The sequence below is a fragment of the Homarus americanus genome, unplaced genomic scaffold (genome assembly GCF_018991925.1).
Source record: "Homarus americanus isolate GMGI-L3 unplaced genomic scaffold, GMGI_Hamer_2.0 scaffold4060, whole genome shotgun sequence".
Taxonomy (NCBI): Eukaryota; Metazoa; Arthropoda; class Malacostraca; order Decapoda; family Nephropidae; genus Homarus; species Homarus americanus.
In genome coordinates, this window is record NW_024746161.1 from 7,013,950 (window position 1) to 7,034,278 (window position 20,329).

At 44.9% G+C, this 20,329-nt stretch overlaps 1 protein-coding gene across 1 annotated transcript in view; it reads right to left on the reverse strand.

Moving 5' to 3' along the window:
* The window catches only part of LOC121878931, a 74,301-nt gene extending 56,920 nt beyond the window's left edge, over positions 1–17,381 (reverse strand). The window contains exon 1 of the mRNA XM_042385364.1: positions 17,053–17,381. The gene's annotated coding sequence lies outside the window, so the exon portion shown is untranslated. The remainder of the gene's footprint in view (positions 1–17,052) is intronic.
* Positions 17,382–20,329: the final 2,948 nt, after the last annotated feature.

Sequence of the window (20,329 nt, forward strand, 5' to 3'; positions counted from 1 at the left end):
AGTTTACCTCCCTCCACGTTCCCTCACCTCGCCACACACACACACACACACACACACACACACACCAGAATCTGCATGACACGACAAGAACAATCAAATCTACATGGTAAATACAAGTTACTGGATCACCACAACACTCTCTCTCTCTCTCTCTCTCTCTCTCTCTCTCAACGGCCACTTCCTACGTCGGTGTACTAATGTGTATTATTGAGTATGATGGTGGTGGCTCGCGGGGTTGAGTTCGCGTAACGTCGCGGGTTCTCATCCTGTAGCTCATGAGGTCGTTGGTCTTCTGGTATTTCCTTTTCCATCTGGTCCTCTATCCGCCTCTCCTTCCTTCGCTCCTTCCCTCTAACTATCCCTTTCTGCTTCTTTTGCATTCTCTTTCTCTCTCTCTCTCTCCCTCCCTTCTTCCATCTTTCTCTCCCTCTTTCCCTTCTCCATTCCTTTCCTTACTCCTTCTTTCCTTCCCTTCGTCTCTTTCTCCCTTCCGTTTTTTCCTCTCTCCCTCCCTTCTCCCATCTCTCTCTCTCCTTCCCTTTTTTCCCTCTCTCTCTCCCCCGTTCCTTCCTCCCTCTCTCTCTCTCCCACACTCCACCCCCAATCATCATGTGGCCTCATACTTAACACTCCATTTATCATCATACACTCTTGTTCCGGGGTGTTAACGGTACCAGTGGAGTTATCCAGTCTTCACGTCTCTAACAATTTCATTTTTTTTCTTTTCTATATTTTCGTTTATCTATGTTTTATTCGTTATTCTTCGGTCATATTTCTTTTTCCTTATTCCTCTCCCCTTCTTTTTTTTTCCAACCTTCATCTGCATTAGGTTAGGTTAGGTTAGGTTAGAGGGTTGGGGAGATGGTGACCGCAAGGAGTCTAGTAGTGTCAAGTGCATGTGAATGGTGAGCCTGGTGACTTGCAAGCCTGGTGTGAAGGGGAGGGTGGTGACCGCGAAGAGGTAAGTAGTGAGAATGTGGTGAACGTCACAACTTGGTGAAGGAAAGAGGTGGTGACCGCGAGGACTGTCACTTGAAGTAAACTCAGCCACACCTTCAAATATGTCACACCTGGGGAGGGGCCACACCGTGTATGCCTTATTACTGACATTATTCCAATAGATATTTTCTGGGTTTTATCAAGTCTCAGTTAACGTTTTATATACCAATATCATCAGCATATATTAAACACACACACACACACACACACACACACACACACACACACACACACACACACACACACACACACACACACACACACACACACACACACACACACACACACACACACACATCATTCCACCGAACTCTTAAAAAGATTTCCATGTTGAATTAACCCTCCTCCCCACCCCCCGACTGGACCTGTAGGAAACGCATCTTAATTAGCCCCACTAAAGGTACACGACACGGAAATAGCAGTGAGACCCATGGGTTCTCTCGCTTCAATGGATTAATTATCATACGAATCTTTTTTTTGTAAAATCGTCTGATGGATCTTGTAATGACAGCCTCCCCCTCGCTAACCCGACCACAGTATTTACGAACACTTAAGCATGTGCCATTGAGCGTAAAATGTGAAGTGTAACGCAATATAGCTGTGTAAAGACTAAATACGGGTTACATTGCAGTTGTATACGAAGGAATGTTTTTATTTACAACACCAGAGTGAGTGAATTGATTGTTCATTATATTGTATTTCATAGCAAGAAAGTGAAGAAAATAAATGTAATACCTCAAGATTTAGACACTCAAGTATATTTCACATGATTAGGCAACGTGACCAGACCTAAGCAAGTAAAGTAAGCTGGAGCGCCTAAACTTCAGGTAAAATTAGATGGGGTGGGATGGGAGGGTAGCAATGTTCAGGCGATGCATTACACTGTCATCATAACAAAAAACAAAAAAAAAATTACAAAATAGCTAACACCTTTTTTAACACAATACAGTCAGTTGTTACAGACTGGTTCTCCCACTACAAGATCTACATTGGATTTATTTTTCTTTTAATAGTACAAAAACAACAATGCATTGAGATGTAACTGTAACTATACCGTGAGTGTGGTACAGTTACGCGAGACAGACTTGACACCTTGACATTCGGCGCTACGGGAAATAATGGTCGGTTTTATCGTGACTTTCAACGCTACGGGAAATAATGGTCGGTTTTAGCCTTGACATTCGTGTGAGATCCGGTAGTAGTCATCCTGCTACATTACTCAATACAACCTCGCTCTACTTGCTGGAGTGAAGCACCTTGGCCATTAAGAAGCGCCTTGGCCATTGTGAAGCACCTTAGCCATTGTGAAGCACCTTGGCCATTGTGAAGCACCTTGGCCACTGTGAAGCACCTTGACCATTATGAAGCACCTTGGCCACTGTGAAGCACCTTGACCACTGTGAAGCACCTTGACCATTGTGAAGCACCTTGGCCACTGTGAAGCACCTTGGCCACTGTGAAGCACCTTGGCCACTGTGAAGCACCTTGACCATTATGAAGCACCTTGGCCACTGTGAAGCACCTTGACCACTGTGAAGCACCTTGACCATTATGAAACACCTTAACCAATGTACCTAATCTGCAGGTGACCCGTATCAAGTAACACACATAAACACATAAAACTCAAGTAACACATAGAACACATGAATAAAAAAAAAACATAGTCTATCACAGTAACAATATGTGAGGAAGAAAGTGTTGCTTAAATAGGTGGGATTATTACCACGAGACCCGACTTAACCCTTTAGTTTCAACAGGTGTATACCCGAATCATAGGTTGAGGTTCCCACGGTAGTATGTGACCAAGCTTCAAGTGCAGGAATATTTTATGCCACAGTGGATGGCTTAAAATAGTAACTTAAGAAAGAAAGAAAGAAAGAAAGAAAGAAAGAACGAAAGAAAAGAGAATGAATGAAAGAAAGAAAGAAAGAAAGGAGAATGAAAGAAAGAAAGAATGAAAGAAAGAAAGAAAAGAGAATGAAAGAAGGAAAGAAAGAAAAGAGAATGAAAGAAAAAAAGAAAAAGAGAATGAAAGAAAAAAGAAAGAAAGAGAATGAAAGAAAGAAAGAAAGAAAGAAAGAAAATAACTGCTACTTGGTAATATTTAATGTTCTCTTAAATTTGTGTTAATACTTTAAATCAGCTTAAATCTTTGTAAGTGAAATTATAACAGGCAAATTAGCTGAGTACGATAACAATGCTCTCCTATATCACCATCATTAACACCATCACCACCACTATCATCACTATCATCACTATCATCACTATCATCACCATCATCACCATCACCACCTCCTCCAACAACCACCATCTCACCTGTCATACACCACACCTCACCTGTCATACATCACACCTCACCTGTCATACACCACACCTCACCTGTCATACACCATACCTCACCTGTCATACACCCCACCTGTCATACACCACACCATACACCTGTCATACACCACACCTCACCTGTCATACATCATACCACCTCCTGTCATACACCACACCACCTGTCATAGACACCACACCTCACCTGGCCATACACCACACCTCACTGTCATACACCACACTCACCTGTCATACACCCCACTGTCATACACCCCACCACTGTCACACTCCCCACCACCTGTCATACACCCCACCTCACCTGTCTTACACCCCACCTCACCTGTCATACACCACACCTAACTCGTCAATTTCGTCACTCACATTAATCAAAGTCTTGCATAACCAGGTAGGATCTAGGAGACGAATATTCAAAATAAATCGATTCGTCCACTAGCTATAATACTCATTGTAATCTTCAAGTGCAGCAGAATATCGGAAAGTATTCATATTGCAGAGAAATATTGCACCACAAAAAAATAAATATCCATGGTGGTTATGATATAGTGAAATATATCTGTACTTCACATTGCAAAAGAGATATAGTCAAGCAAAAAAAAATGGCATTGTGGTGTGTGTGTGGGGGGGTGTGTGTGTGGGGGTGTGTGTGTGTGTGTGTGTGTGTGGTCATTCTTCCCTTGGCAGTTGTTCCCTTGTGTATGTATGACAGCACTTCAACAATTAAGGTCTTTTAAGTACGTATTCTAAGCTAGTAAATACACACTTATCATCTACAATAATGAATCAAAAGTAGTTCAGGCGATACAGATAATATCAACAACAACAACAACAAATATATTACAAAGACCTAACATTGACCATTATAATATTGTCTTTTGGTAATTACTGCAATAATATATTACATCAAAATATAAATCCGATTCACTGGAAAGATGATATTCAACTTTCATTCACGAATATATCACACCGTTTACATTACCTTGTCCACTAATCAGATACCTCGGGAGTTATACAGGACCTCACCTCACCAAGTCATCAGGGAGACGACTAACCTGCTAACACTCACGTAGACAACTCCTCCTCCTTGTTGGGTCCCAGCCTGTACCATAATACTCTGCTCGCTTCTACTCATATCAATCAACACAGCTGCGAGTCAATATTGATATGTATTTCACCATCACACCGATCCTTATCTCTGTAAGTCAATACTTTCTGCAACAGCCATGGTGTCAGACTGATCACAGGTGGGCGGTGAAGCTGACCCACCCACCCACCCACCCACCCACCCACCCATAACACCTGTCCTCCCGCCCAACTGTCCACTTGAGCACACCGTCAGCAGAACGAATAAAATAAATCTTCCTCCCTCATACACACACCTGTCTACCTGCGAGGCTGATTAATTATATCATATAAGACTTGAAGACTCCTCCCTACCCCTTCTCTTTCACTCACACACAAGCTGCGGGTCACCTATGGGCACCTAACCTTCATCCTCTATGTAACTTCACTACCAGACACATTTTAGTGTGGTCACTGTACACGAGTCAGTTGACAGGTAGTGGTGGTGGTGATGAAGAGTGGCAGTAGTAGTGGTGGTGTTGGAGTAGCAGTAGTAGTGGTGATGAAGAGTGGCAGTAGTGGTGGTGGTGGTGGTGGAGTAGCAGTAGTAGTGGTGATGGAGAGTGGCAGTAGTAGTGGTGATGGAGAGCGGCAGTAGTAGTGGTGATGGAGAGCGGCAGTAGTAGTGGTGATGGAGAGCGGCAGTAGTAGTGGTGATGGAGAGCGGCAGTAGCAGTGATGATGGAGAGCGGCAGTAGTAGTGTTGGGGATGGTGCTGCCCCTTCCTCCATATTTAACACCAATCAAAAAACTTTGTTCGGGGATTCGGGGTGATGGAGGGCCGACATAGCGAGAGGGAGATGGAGAGCGGGCAGGTAGTGGTGATGGAGAGCGCAGTAGTAGTGGTGATGGAGAGCGGCAGAGTAGTATGAGATGGGCAGTAGTAGTGGTGATGGAGAGTTAAGGTAGTGGTGATGGAGAGTGGCATAGTAGTGGTGATGGAGAGGCAGTAGTAGTGGTGATGGAGAGCGGCAGTAGCAGTGGTGATGGAGAGCGGCAGTAGTAGGGTGATGGAGATGGCAGTAGCAGAGGTGATGGAGAGCAGTAGTAGTGGTGATGGAGAGCTGGCAGTAGTAGTGGTGATGGAGAGCAGCAGTAGTAGTGGTGATGGAGAGCTGTAGTAGGGTGGTGATGGAGAGCGGCAGTAGTAGTGGTGATGGAGAGCGGCAGTAGTAGGGTGGTGATGGAGAGCGCAGTAGAGGGAGGATGGAGAGCGGCAGTAGTAGGTGGTGATGGAGAGCAGTAGTAGTGGTGATGGAGAGCGGCAGTAGTAGGTGGTGATGGAGAGCGGCAGTAGTAGTGGTGATGGAGCGGCAGTAGTAGGTGGTGAGATGGAGAGCGGCAGTAGGGTAGGGTGATGGAGAGCGGGCAGTAGTAGTGGTGATGGAGATGGCAGTAGTAGTGGTGATGGAGAGCGGGCAGTAGTAGTGGTGATGGAGCGGCAGTAGCAGTAGGATGGAGAGCGGCAGTAGCAGTGGTGATGGAGAGCGGCAGTAGCAGGTGGTGATGGAGAGCTGGCAGTAGTAGCAGGATGGAGAGCGGCGTGAGAGTGGTGATGGAGAGCGGCAGTAGTAGTGGTGATGGAGAGCGGGCAGTAGTAGTGGTGATGGAGAGCGGCAGTAGTAGTGTGATGGAGAGCGGCAGTAGTAGTGGTGATGTGAGAGCGTGTAGTAGTGGTGATGGAGAGTGCAGTAGTAGTGGTGGGAGGAGGCGGTGCATAGGTGATGGAGAGCGGCAGTAGTAGTGGTGATGGAGAGCGGCAGTAGCAGTGATGATGGAGAGCGGCAGTAGTAGTGTTGGGGATGGTGCTGCCCCTTCCTCCATATTTAACACCAATCAAAAAACTTTGTTCGGGGATTCGGGGTGATGGAGGGCCGACATAGCGAGAGGGAGGAAGTGTGATGACAGCACCCGAGGCACCAACTTCCTCCTCCCGCCTCACCAACCACCGGTAAAGGACAACAGCGTGTTTAAAGTATAGTCGCGTTTCGTAATACAAATACTCTAAAATCTTCGGATCACCTGAAGATTAGCCCCACCAGCTTATTTCACCTGAAGATTAGCCACCCTCCTTAACTAAGATTCATTTTCGTACCTCAAGAGTTACCGTTGGATATGAAAAACACTATGGTAGGAATAATCATTTGAGTACTCGAGTGTGAAGGCCGTGTGTGTGTGTAGACCTGATCTCTTTCTCTCGTCACCTCAGCCAGGTTGACAGTGCGTGAGAAAGAGATGACCCCCCCCCCCAGTACACACACACACACGTACACACACGTACACACGGAAGCCGGAGACAACTCGGAAGATAAATAAACAGACACGGAGACCGGGAAAAGACAAACACGGAAGTTGGGACACACACACACACACACACACGCACACACACACACACACACACACACACACACACACACACACACACCCCATCGATCCGACAGTTCACACCAATACTGTATATAGATGTGAAATACCTTGATATAGCTCTTGTAACTTGACGTATGTTCTTTAGTTATACAATGATCATTATTCTTCCTCACTAACACGATCTATGAGGGAGAGAATGAGGAAGAATACATCATACGTCCCCCTCACTAGCACGATCTATGAGGGAGAGAATGAGGACCAGCTCAATAGATTACGTCCATTACTCGGAAGACATAACATAAGATAGGATATCCCTTCCTTGTGTGAGACATGAGACATTACCCCGGTCACTTTCCATCCTAATGTCTGTATGTCTGTCTATGTTACTTCCAATGGTGTTTTATGAGGGGTAGTGGTGGAGGAGGAGGTGGTGGTGGAGGAGGAGGAGGAAAGTGACAGACAGGCAGTAGTAGTGGTGGTGGGAGTGTTGGAGTAAAGTAAACGACGATGGTGGACAGTGACAGGAGGTGATGGTGGAGGAAAGTGACAGACAGGCAGTAGTAGTAGTGGTGGGAGTGTTGGAGTAAAGTAAACGACGATGGTGGACAGTGACAGGAGGTGATGGTGGAGGAAAGTGACAGACAGGCAGTAGTAGTGGTGGTGGGAGTGTTGGAGTAAAGTAAACGACGATGGTGGACAGTGACAGGAGGTGATGACAGCCAACACCAACAAAATATACAGAGCAGTTAACAGGCATCAATGGAGGTAATAATGACAGACAGTGGCCGCGGGGTGGTGGTGGTAAGTGGCAAGGGTGATGGCGGAGGTGACGAGTAGTGGCTGTATATAGCAGACAGCGGTGAGAATAGATTGAAGGAGGATAAGAGCGTCTACCACCACCACCATTGAAGCTACTAAACCCTGGTGGCAGCCGTACACAGCGATCATCAAACAGCAACCTTAAAAAGAGGCCATTGATTCTTGTCTGACTATACAAACCACAACACAAAACACGATCGCGTAAATGAGAGAGAGAGAGAGAGAGAGAGATTTACTCACCCGGCCCCTCACTTAAAACAGCTCCTGCCTAAAAAACCTAACTCTCCTAACATGATACTTCACGAAACAAAATTCCAGCATTTGTCTCCCCATTTCTCTTTTCTGTGTGTGTCTGTGTGTAAATAACCCAAACCCAAACTTGATCAGGTCGACACAACTCACCGGTAACCCCCCCCCCGCCCCCCACGAGTCGAATTATGACGTAAAAACACCCCGACCACTTGTAAAATAATACCATCCATTCGTCTACCCTAACATACACCTCCGGAGTTGTAAAAGTCAATCAGGAACTGTAAAACAAAAAAGTTACTTAGGTGGAAGGAAGAGAGAGAGGGGGGGAGGGAAGAGAGGGGAGGGGAAGAGAGGGGAGGGGAGAGAGGGGGAGGGGAAGAGAGGGGGAGGGGAAGAGAGGGGTGGAGGGGAGAGAGAGGGGAGGGGAAGAGAGAGGGGGGGAGGGGGAGAGAGGGGGAGGGGAAGAGAGGGGAGGGAAGGGGAAGAGGAGCTAAGTTTCAACTCCGACAGTTCTCAAACTTTTACAGATTCGGGTTGGGAGGAAGACGGAACTGGTCGACCCTGTGATTTTCTTTGATGATGATCTGTTATACAAGCAGCTGAGGGGGCCTGGGAGGAGGGGAGGTGATGGGGAAGGAGGAGGTGATGGGGAAGGGGGAGGTGATGGGAAAGGGGAAGAGTGTAAGGGTGTCTCTTGTGGTTCCCGATTCATCACACGACACAAAACATGTTTCAACCTTTTGACAGCGAACGATATTATTGATTGAGCAACTGGCAACTGCGACTCTCTCTCCACTACCAGCTGCCTTACCCACAACAAGGTGATCTGTGTGTGTGTGTGTGTGTGTGTGTGTGTGTGTGTTTGAGTGTGTGTGTGTTGTGTGTATTACCGCAGCCATCGTTGGACTAGTTTTGGGTCAAAGGTTTACTACAGGGACGGTGGTTTCAGCTGAAGAAAAGCAACAATATTCTTCGTGTCAAAATATGCAAAGTGTTTGTCTAATTTGCATATTTTTTTTTTCATATTCACCATCAGCCCCTCCACACACACACACACACACACACACACACACACACACACACACACACACACTGGTTAACTTGGAGTGTTGTCTTCATGTGTTACATATACATATACAGTATATATACAGTGTAAGTATATATATATATATGGTAGTTACATATTAACATTACTAAACTCAGGTAAATATATTTCGACCTGTAAAACCACTGTTAGCTGGAGACCCAACACACAACAATACCTAGTTGTTATTTTTTACAATATTTATTCCACGAGGATATGACATTTAATCCGTCTTAAGGCCAGTCAGTCAGTTATTCGTCCAACCAGTCAGTCAGTCATCCAACCAATTATTCATCCAAACATTCAGTCAGTCAGTCAGCCAGTTATTCATCCAACCAGTCAGTCAGTCAGTAAGTCGTATAAACTCTACGGACATATATATATATCTGTTTTGTTTGCTTCTATCGGTTTACAAGTCTCTTTAATAGTTAACCCACGACTCTTGGTAAGTTATAGGATATAAGACTTGAGTTAAGGGGGGTGGGGGTGGGTGGGGTGAGGAGTGAGGGGATGGTTGGTGAAGTGATGGGGGTGGGAGGAAAGGTTAGGTAGGGTTCTTGTATAAGCTGTAGAGGGGGAGGGGGGGGTGGGTGGTCATCCATGGAGCCTACCACCACCATCACCATCACCACCATTATCCACCATCAACGTTACAGTGGATCGGAGGCTCACTGCTGTTGGCCTAAGTCTTTTTTGTTTATTTTCACTCGATGAATTCGAAATCCGGATTAACCTTTAGAGAACAGTTATTCACTATAGCATATCATACCATCCACGTAAGATTTAACCACAACGATAGATAAATAAAGAGCAGCTTCAACAACACATGACATTAAAAGGTTTTAATTATTAAGGAGATGAAATAAAAACAGCTTTAGTTTATGACATTCTACACAAACGCCTTATTATTTCCCCCCCCCCCCCACCGTGTTGTTGTTCGTCACTCACACCACAGTTTAATATTTCACAGACACTCCACCTAAGTTCTACCGTTCAATTATTATAAAAAAAAAACAATGACAAAACGTTGCTGTACACACAAACACACACTAGCTGTTTCTCGTCACAATATTATTTAAGTTCATATACTGAATAACACCCAGATCCACTACAACATATATGTATGCCTTAGTTACAGGTGACTCGTACACTCAAGAGGAACTAGCCATTGAAAACTGAGCCACTTTACATGATCGCAGTTTACTGGGATATCACTTATAATTAATTTATCTACTTCTATATAGATGTACCTTTATATTAAATCTTTATACACACATTTAAAAGTAATTATTTAGGGTCTCCTCCAGCTCCAGGGCGCGGCGGCTGGGCTAGTGCAGGTATACACATCCCCGCCCTGGACTGAGATACTAAGACGATGGAACGGGAAACTTTTTACCACTTGGGTCCCCAGGTCGTTACCATTACCCTGGGTCCCACCTCCTCCCAGCAACTCAGACCGTCTTCTACCCCCCCAAGGACCACGAGTTTCCCATCCTACTGGATCCAAGTGGTACACAGTTTCTAATTCTTTACAGATTTTATGGCTTCTCTGTGGTCAGCCGCAATACCTTGGTTCGCTTGAGTGAGGTTGAAGGTAAGTGTTGGCCAAGGTAAAAAAAAATACACACACGTTAAGTTCTTCATCAGCTGTGTGCTATTTACCTACGCACAGGTGGTGAAGTTGTCTGGAGGAAAGATGGGGGAGTCGTTGGAAGTGAAACGGATTGGGTCTTCCCCCCCTCCCAAGTTCGTGAAGGGTAAGGCCAGACACCTGTTGAGGAGGTAGAAGGTGTCATGAATATATATATATAGTTTATATTGTAGGTCATGGTAACGTCAGATACTTTTTTTGCCGAGGAGGATGATGATGTGTGATCCGAGGGAGGCACCAAGTATGGTCTGTGACTTGGACTCCTGACACAACAGTTGCGACTTACTTATCGTGGTAACCTTAATTTAACAGCAGAGACGAGGGGAGGGCCTCACCGCACTGGACACCTTTACAAGAGTATATATGATTTTCTCTCTCTGACTCTGAGTTAAAAGTCACCGTTGACCGTAACAGGAACTAGTAAAGGGCAGGAGGTGTGGGAAATGTTGTCAAACTGCTTTAATAACTGTCTCTGTTGACTATGTTGAAGCCGTTCTTGAAATCTAGTTTGACCAAGACTTTTTCGGCTGCGAGATTAACGATGCAGACTGTTGTTGCCACCTCACCACCCTGAACCCTTGGTACCAACACCGAAGAGGTTTTCTCCGTTATATATCCAAACGCCGGTAACCACTAGGAGATAGAAATATAAAAAGAACCGAACACTTCCATGATTGTCCAATAGTGATACGTGGAATATAGAATAAAATTAAAAGCATTAGAAATAACATGATACGAATAGGAGTGGAACAAGTATGTAGTGTTAGCCATTGTTAGCCATCTAAAGGAAGCTCCAAAAAGTTATAGAACAGTAAAAAAAAAAAAAAAACGTATACAAATAAATTACTCCAACTAAAATATACACACCCAAAACAAATAACAACAACTAACAACTACACCTTTACCTATACTCCCGCCACTGGACCAGAGCCACACAACACACAGATGACCTTAACAATACGACACAACGATAGTGGTAAAAAAAAAATGGCGTCAAATTCACTCTCTGGCTCTACCCTAACAAGATGTGTTCCCTTCGGCTAACGCTTCTTCGGGATGAGTAATTTTATTCTATGCCTCCGTCAGGGAGAGAGTGATTGAGTCAGTCAGTGGCATACAGGAAGGGGGAGAGAGAGAGAGAGAGAGAGAGAGAGAGAGAGAGAGAGAGAGAGAGTATATATTATGTTATGTGTGTATGTATTATGCGCGCGCGTGCGTGTGTGTGTGCGTGTGTGTTGTGTGTGTATTATGCGTGTGTGTGTGTGTATTATGCGTGTGTGTGTGTGTGTTGTGTTGTGTTTTATCCTGACCACAAATAGGAGTAGGAGCACCAGCAGTTACAATACACCCATTGATTTATAACATCTTAAGTGTATAATAAGAGCCGCGGTTAATGTGACTGTCGTAAGTATCGGAAATTTCAAGCCTTTACGACTATTTGTTAAACATTCCTCCGTTATTTATATTCGGGGATACGGGTTCGGGTTCGGATTCACAAGTTTGGGATTCGAGATTCGGATTTTATAAGTTTAGTGGATTAGGAACTTGGGGGATTCTGTGGGCTCGAGAGTTAAGAGTTTCTAAGATTCGGGGATTTCGAAATACAGGGTTCAGGAGATTCGATATGAAGCATTGAGGAGGAGGAAGAGAAGGTGGTGGTGGTGGTAGTGACGTCAAGGGACACAAGGCGGTGGACGCTGGTCTGAGCTACAACGTTCCTCCACTCACTGTTTTACTAAATATAGTGCCGTCCTACACGCACCCGCCCTCACTCTATGATCAAACACACACGCACACGATACCTTGCTAACTCCAGGCAACCAACGTCAACCAAAACCATAACTGTCAACTTCACTTCGATTATTAACCATACGCATGATACCTCGCTAACTTCAGGCAACTAACGTCAACCAAAACATTTTACAGACGCTTCACTTCACCATTAGATTATCAACCATGAAACAGCACTCACTCCCACACGACCAAAACAACACTCACGTAGCTATGAAAATTCCTCTTCAAAGCAATTGTATCCAGATGAGGGCCACTAAAACTATGCCGTCCCAGCGTATGTAACTGTGCAACCATGAGACATCGCGGCCATAACACCTCTCTAACCTCCTCCACCCCCAGCACCCCAACACACACACCCCTCTCACGCCTAACCCCAACCCTACCCCACCCCCAGCACCCCCACACACACCCCTCTCAGCCTAACCCCTACTCTTCCCCCTCCCATCCCATCGACACCCCATATTGAAAAACCACGTTCCCACACGCACAATATTTTTTGATAGTTATGGAGTTTTTAAAATATTTGTAACTCTGATGGGAAACAATTAGTTTTTGTGAGTACTGCAATTGTGCCTTCCTATGAACAGGTGTTTAAAAAAGGCAAAATAAACAATAAAAGTAATTCTAAATGTGTATTGAGTTTGCAGAGAGGTTATAGATCACAATGTATGACAATTGCTTTGGAACTCACCATCAACCTAACTATCTACCAGGTGGGCACGGTGATAATATAACACCAGGTGAAGGTCAACACAACAACACCGTCAGGAGATATTACTGGTGGTGTGTCGCGGGATCATCTTGACATCAACAAACAATTCTGCTGTCTCTTGTAGAATTAGAACCCACACAGTTTAAGATGACTTGTTAGGACGTTGCCAATTATAGCATGAATGGCTGTGTGTGTGTGTGTGTGTGTGTGTGTGTGTGTGTGTGTGTGTGTGTGTCTCATAACCACAAATGCAACATAGTTTTGTCCCACCAGCCGTGATCTGTGAGGAAGTTCGCGAGAAAATGTCCATTATTTTGGCGGTAGTGTCCAGACTGGGGGGGTGAGATAGAGCAGATAAATAGTTTTTATTATGAGAGGAACAACAACGATAATAGTGAACCGATATCTGATACTCGACTCATTTTACCCCCCCTTCGCAAAGTTCCGAGTTTCAGTTTTTTTTTATTTTTGGGTCTGAGTTTTCTCGTTATATTCACATTTATCCTTAAACTTTTGCTTCGTGTATCCGAATTAATGAAACAAAAGATATTCAATACAAAAATTCCTCCCTATTTTACGTTTAATATCTGGTATACATCTGTTATACCGTGGGGGGGGGACCGTTCACCTTGGCACGTCAACTATGCGACTGTAGCTTAAAAAGACATCAACATGTTGTCTTGGCTGGAAGTGTCGTAACAATACGTTTGGCTGATGCGACATGATATAATCTAAACACTTCTCTCCCACTCAAGGAACGTGATATTACAGCACCTGACTAACATACTACTGTACCACTCGGGTTGTTAACATATTTTACTTCCTGATACTATACACGTAAAAATACTTAGTAATACCTAGTAAAGTATGTTAGTAGAGACGGGGAATAAAAAAAAAAAAACATTTGACGCCTTTAAGTACGATGATAGTCTTCAGTCATCAAGTTATTATGTTCAAGTGGTTAATTCCTCGTACTCAAGTGGTTAAGGGATTGTACTCAAGGGGTAAATCTTCTATACCACGTACAATCAGATCATACATAACTTTTACCCCCTATGTGTTGAATAATATAAACTGGTGACAATTCCGTACAATCTCCCGTAACTGTTTTAACACTAATAGTCCTACTTTCCTTCTAATGAGAACAAATACTGAGTTACAAGTGGCCACTATTCCTGCCACTTAATGCTATTTCCTGTGCTGATTAATCTTTGTTTCTAAAAGTAAGTGTAAGGGAAATGACATCACAGTCACGCTTACCAACCTTACCGAAATGATAGGAGGGACAGTGTTCAATTTAAGATCTATCATACTCTGGGGTAATAATAGCCTAACCTAACCTAACCTAATCACTTCAGCTTGATATTAGTCATGCTATTGAACCTCTAGTTATCTTCTAGTGCCATCAATAGGCTCGGGTCTTCTTAATAGGATCACCTGAAGACTACCCTCCTCCTCCCCCCCCTCCTCAAAGTTATTTCATCTGTTGATTGAACATCCATACGCAGCCTGGGGGGGGTTAAGTTAGATTAGGTTAGGTCAGGGGAGGTTAGGTTGGGTTAGGTCAGGGGAGGTTAGGTTAGGTGAAATACGCTGTGGAGAGTGGGGGGGGGTGGGTTGGGGAGGGCTAAATTCCAGGTAATGGCCTTGACTTTCACCTTGAGCCAGTACCATTAGCCGAGGCCCTCACCACAATATTACTGTGTGCATAAAGTGTATATCCCTAGCAATACGACCACACACACACACAGACACACACACACACACACACACACACAGTAATCTCAATTACCATCAACTATTGGTTCATTTTTCTCGGCCAACGTTTTAAGGAAATCATACCAGGGGTTCAAAATATGTGTGTGTGTGTGTGTGTGTGTGTGTGTGTGTGTGTAACGAAGATCTTTTGTAGTAAGTCTATGGCTCTAAAGATCAGTATCAAGCATAGTTTTAAAGCCTCCTTATAACAATGAACCTTTAAAGTGTGCAGCGTGTGAGTGTGGCGGTCGACGGCCTTTACCACAGCACCTGGACGGGAGTTAGTTCAGGTGAGCGAGTCCCAGACAACACACTCACTAGACCAATTAACATTCATACCTGTCATCTGTTACATAACCTTTAACTCTTTGTCTCTACCATGGAGGGAAACGACATTAACAGTACATAACAGAGGTTCTATAACAAACTTAAAGTGTCTTATAGGACGTATAATCACGAATACAGACGCATGAAGATTATACTGAAAACCAAGCTCCTGTATTTTGTATTTCCTAGAATTTAGGATTAAAGTTGTAGATGAAATATTACATGACGTTATTTTTTTTTATCTCTCTCTCGTAAATTAGCAGCAGCCTGGCGACCTTCACTGAGCTTGGCGAGTTTGTTTGCTCACTAGGTGTATAAGTCATCATCTTCCGGGCAGCACCTCATGGTACGTTTCATAGATGATAGTTTGTTTAGAGTTTTAAATACTGTGTTGACGTTCGAGACACACACACACACACACACACACACACACACACACACACACACACACACACACACACACACACACACACACACACACACACACACACACACACACACACACACACACACACACACACACACACCAACAACCATGTCACCATCAACCATACCAAGACCATGGTTATGCACATCAACCTCTCCTCCGACATTGTCCCACCTCCCTCCATTACCCTAGGTCCGAACACACTCCAGGTTGTAGATTCCACGAAGCTCCTCGGCGTCACCATAGACAACAAACTAAATTGGAAACCACACGTCAGTGAAGTTGTCAAATCCTCCAGTTTCCGTCTCCACCTCCTCCGCCGACTCAAGTCCCTCGGAGTTCCCGCACACGAGCTCCTCAGTGTATACACAACATTCATACTTCCCAAGCTCACCTATGCCTCCCCCACCTGGTCTTCCTCTCTAAATGCCACACAACGTAAACACCTAGAAAAAGTGCAAAAGAGGGCATGCAAGATTATTCTCTCCCCTTCCTACACCACATATCAAGAAGCGCTCAACACACTGACCCTTTCGACTCTCACTGACCATCACCACGGCCTCATCTGCAAATTTGGTAAGAAGCTTCTACACCATCCCCGACACCGGCCCCTACTACCACCTGAGATCCCCTGTCCGAGAATTGCTGTTCGACACCACAACCGCATCCAGCCCATACGTGCACGAACTGATCGCTATAAGAACAGCCCAGTCCCAACCATTGTAAAAATTATCAATAACATGTAATAAATCAGTGTATTCACTCCCAGTAAACACTGCTCCCTACACTGTCACTATGTTGAAATGAACTGTAGTTTGAGCTGATCCCCATCTAAGTTACTATATGTCTTATTTGTGTCACTTATGTCACTTGTATATTATTTGTAATTCGTAACCCATTCCCCAAATATGTAACTGTATATTTTCAGCCTTCTGGCTGCCAAGCTCTTTCAATAAACCGTTAATTATTATTATTATTATTATTACACACACAATAGTAACTAACACCTGAATAATCCTAGACTCTAAATCATAAATAATAATAATAATAGTTACAAAGGCAAGAACTGACGAGAAAATTTGCGATATACAATGTTTTCCAGGAAGTATTAAGGCATGAAGATGATAATCCTCACAGAGACGCATAAAGATTCATACAAACACATGCAGGTAAAAACATTATTTACATGCAGACTTTTGTAACAAGGAGGAGGTGGTGGGGAAGGGAGGTGTAAGGAGGTGGTGGAGGGAAGGGGGGGGTGAGGTGAGTTGAGGTAAGACTATGACCAGGCGAGGTAAGGTTGAGTTGAGGTAAGGCTATAACCAGGTGAGGTGGGGTGAGGTACTATGACCAGGTGAGGTGTAGTGAGGCTATGGCCAGGTGAAGGTAAAGGAGCCACATACCTGGGTGTCCTGGGTGAAGGTGACGCTCACATGCTCCGCTACACAACACTACAAACACACACACACGCGCGCCACTAATGCTGCCTCAACGTGGTTCGCCCACCCAGTATACAACCCTCACTGCCATCCAATCCATGTTAGTACTAATTACTCCTGGTTTGTGATTGGATTATGGTAGTTTCAACACTTGGGAAACATAATTGTTCACCGCAGAACACGAGTCAGTAGCTGGGGAAGAGCAGGAGGCCGCAGTGGGATTATCGCCGACAGGACGGGAGTAAGACTGGGGCCAGGGAGCGGGTGAGCGCGGGGCGTAGTGACCCCCGCAGTTGCACCAACACTAGTGGAAAATATGCTGACTGCTGCTAGTCCTGGCCCCCAATCCCAAGCAGGTGGCGTGTCGAGGGATAGATCAATAAGGTGCTCATGGTCAGTCGAGCCCCCTGCCGGCCTGCACACTACTGGCTACTCCACACATTCATGCCCAGGTTACTTACTCACCCCTCACTTGCTCATCTTCGTTCCTTCACCTGCAACCCTCGTACCTCCACCTGGCTGCACAAAAACTGACCTGACATATTTACAACGAATTTACTCACCAAACAATACCGCAGAGACCAAAAATATCAAGGTGTGAGGGAGAGTCTACACTGTTGGTTCATGGGCAGGGAGTACAACGCAGTAAGTACCTACCTGTAGCACAGAGATCAGCATAGGAGGCTCTGTCTGTGTCCTGTGTGAGCCTCACTGTGGACACGTCATATTTACTCGACAAACATTACATACCACATTAGGTGGCACTTACAAAGCTTATCAGGACACCGGGAGCTGAACAGTGTTACCTCACCCCACACTGGACCATTCTTACCCGCGGGAACCCCCCCCCCCCCAACCTGCCCGCACCACCAGACCGAGTACCTGCGCCACTACTCACCTTTCTAACTAATTACTCTATATATCATTAGATTGTACCTCACGTGCCAGTGACTAGCGCACGCACACACAGTCAGAGCTGTCATGGTTAAAACAACAAATCTAACGTCTCTCCAGGTGACGCCAGCGACCACACGAGGCGTTAAATATAAATGATAATGACCGCCTAAATCATTCCTCGGGACGCTGCCTGTCATTCCTCCCTTAATGTGTGGGAGGGAGGGGAGTTTGGAGATGAAGGGGGATGATGGAGGTAGTTAGGGGAGAGGAGGGCATAGAGGGGTGGTGAAGATAGTTGGGGAGAGAAAATGAGGGGGGCGGGGGGGGGGTAAAGAGAGTGGAATGAGAGGGGTGGGGGAGTAGGATGAGGGTGAGGATAAAAGGGGGAAGGAAGAAAGGGGAGGGAGTGTTCTGCCACCAGTCTCCCTTACCATAGAAATGAATCTCTTTTATTTCTTCAAGACTTGGGTTAAGTTAGGTAAAATCAGGCTAAGTTACTTTCATTTAATTCATGAGTCAGGTAAGGTAAGGTAACTCAAACCAGGTAGGTGCTTCTTATTGATTCTGCTGGTAGGGGAGAGGAGAAGAGGAGAAGATGGAGGACAGGATAGGTGGGGGAGGATGGAGGTAAGGATGGGGGGGTGGAAGGGTGAAGGACAGGAGGGGAGGAAGGGTGGGAGGCAAATGTCCTACCTAATTAAATTTTAAGAGGATGGATGGGGGGGGGGAGGAGGTTGATGTCCTGCAGCCCAACACATTTAGGTAGAGGGAGAGAGGCAAATGTCCTACGGGAGGAAGGAGTGGAGAGAAGGAAGGAGAGGTGAACAGGAGGGGATTAGGAGATGAAAAAGAGAAAAGCGAGAGTAGAGAAGGGAGGGGAAACGTGAGAGAATGAAGTAGAAGAGGAGAAAGAAAGAAAGAAAGAAAGGAAGGAAGGAAGGAAAGAAAGAGGAAGAGAAAACGATGAAAATAAAAAAAAGAGAAAACAGGGAGTAGAGAGAAGAGAAGGAAAAAGTCAAGAAAATAAAGAAAATGAGACAATTACCCTACGGAACACCACCGTAGATTTTCAAGGTCATGTGTGAACCACCGTCAACGCTGCAACAATCCGCATGATCAACACTCAGACTCGTGCAACAATATTATACCTTATTAGTCTTCTCAACCACATATCCTACCAGGTAACCGAGACCAATTTCCATCAACCAATCACAATGAAGCTTACAAAAAAAAACAGGTGTCTGCAACCAATCACAATGAAGCTTACAAAAAAAACAGGTGTCTGCAACCAATCACAATGAAGCTTACAAAAAAAACCAGGTGTCTGCAACCAATCACAATGAGCCTCCCCCCACCCAAAAACCCACAGATGTCTGCATCACTTCCGGCTGGTACTCAATGACAGCTAGACTCGTGACGATAAGAGATAGGGAGTCCTAATAGGTTCCAATAACAAAAACAGACGACTGGAGCCCATTAGACCAGGTAACCGAGAGCAATTTCCATCAACCAATCACAAAGAAATGACCCGAGAAAAATAGGGTGGGTCAAGATAAATGGCTTCCGTCAGGTCATGCTTCAGCCTGAATGTTTCGTTAAATTCTAATGAAAGAGGTCATCTAAAAAAAAAATTGTACACACACACACACACACACACACACACACACTTATATATATATATAGAATTTCGTGGTGATCGCATGGGAAAGCTTTTTACTACCACTACTACTACTACTACTACATTGTCTTCACTCTCACACATCAACAAGTGAGGGAGGACAGACATACACGCCATCTCCACTAAAAGTCAGTTCAGGTAGCATGTATACAACCCCCCCCCTCCCCCCTCCTCCTCCTCCTCCCAGACATCCTGTATTTTCTCCCCAAACCTTGAATATTCTTTTTTTTCTTCCCTGTCGCTTCCACTTACCATTAAGCTATTTTTTTCCCCTGCGAATTATAATCGTCAAGTGTGTGTGTGAAAAGTTTCTGGAAGAACGATGAGCAGCTGTGGTGGTGGTGGTGGACGGGGTAATTACGGAGGAATTCGTGGCCCAAACACATTTCCATCACCAGGTCGGAAGTTTAAACGCGTCATGCCCAGAGGAATACGATTCCTAGGATGGACGTCGTCGGGTAACACATACAGAATACTAACCCCGAGAGAGAGAGAGAGAGAGAGTCTTTTACACACTCGTACAACCCTGGAACAAGAGTGTCAATCCACGGGTCTCTCTCTCTCTCTCTACTATATTGTCATAAAGCAAATATTTCACAACTAGACGCTCATCGTAATATAGATTCACATTCATGGATTTGGATTCAGAGATATCAATTTTTGTGT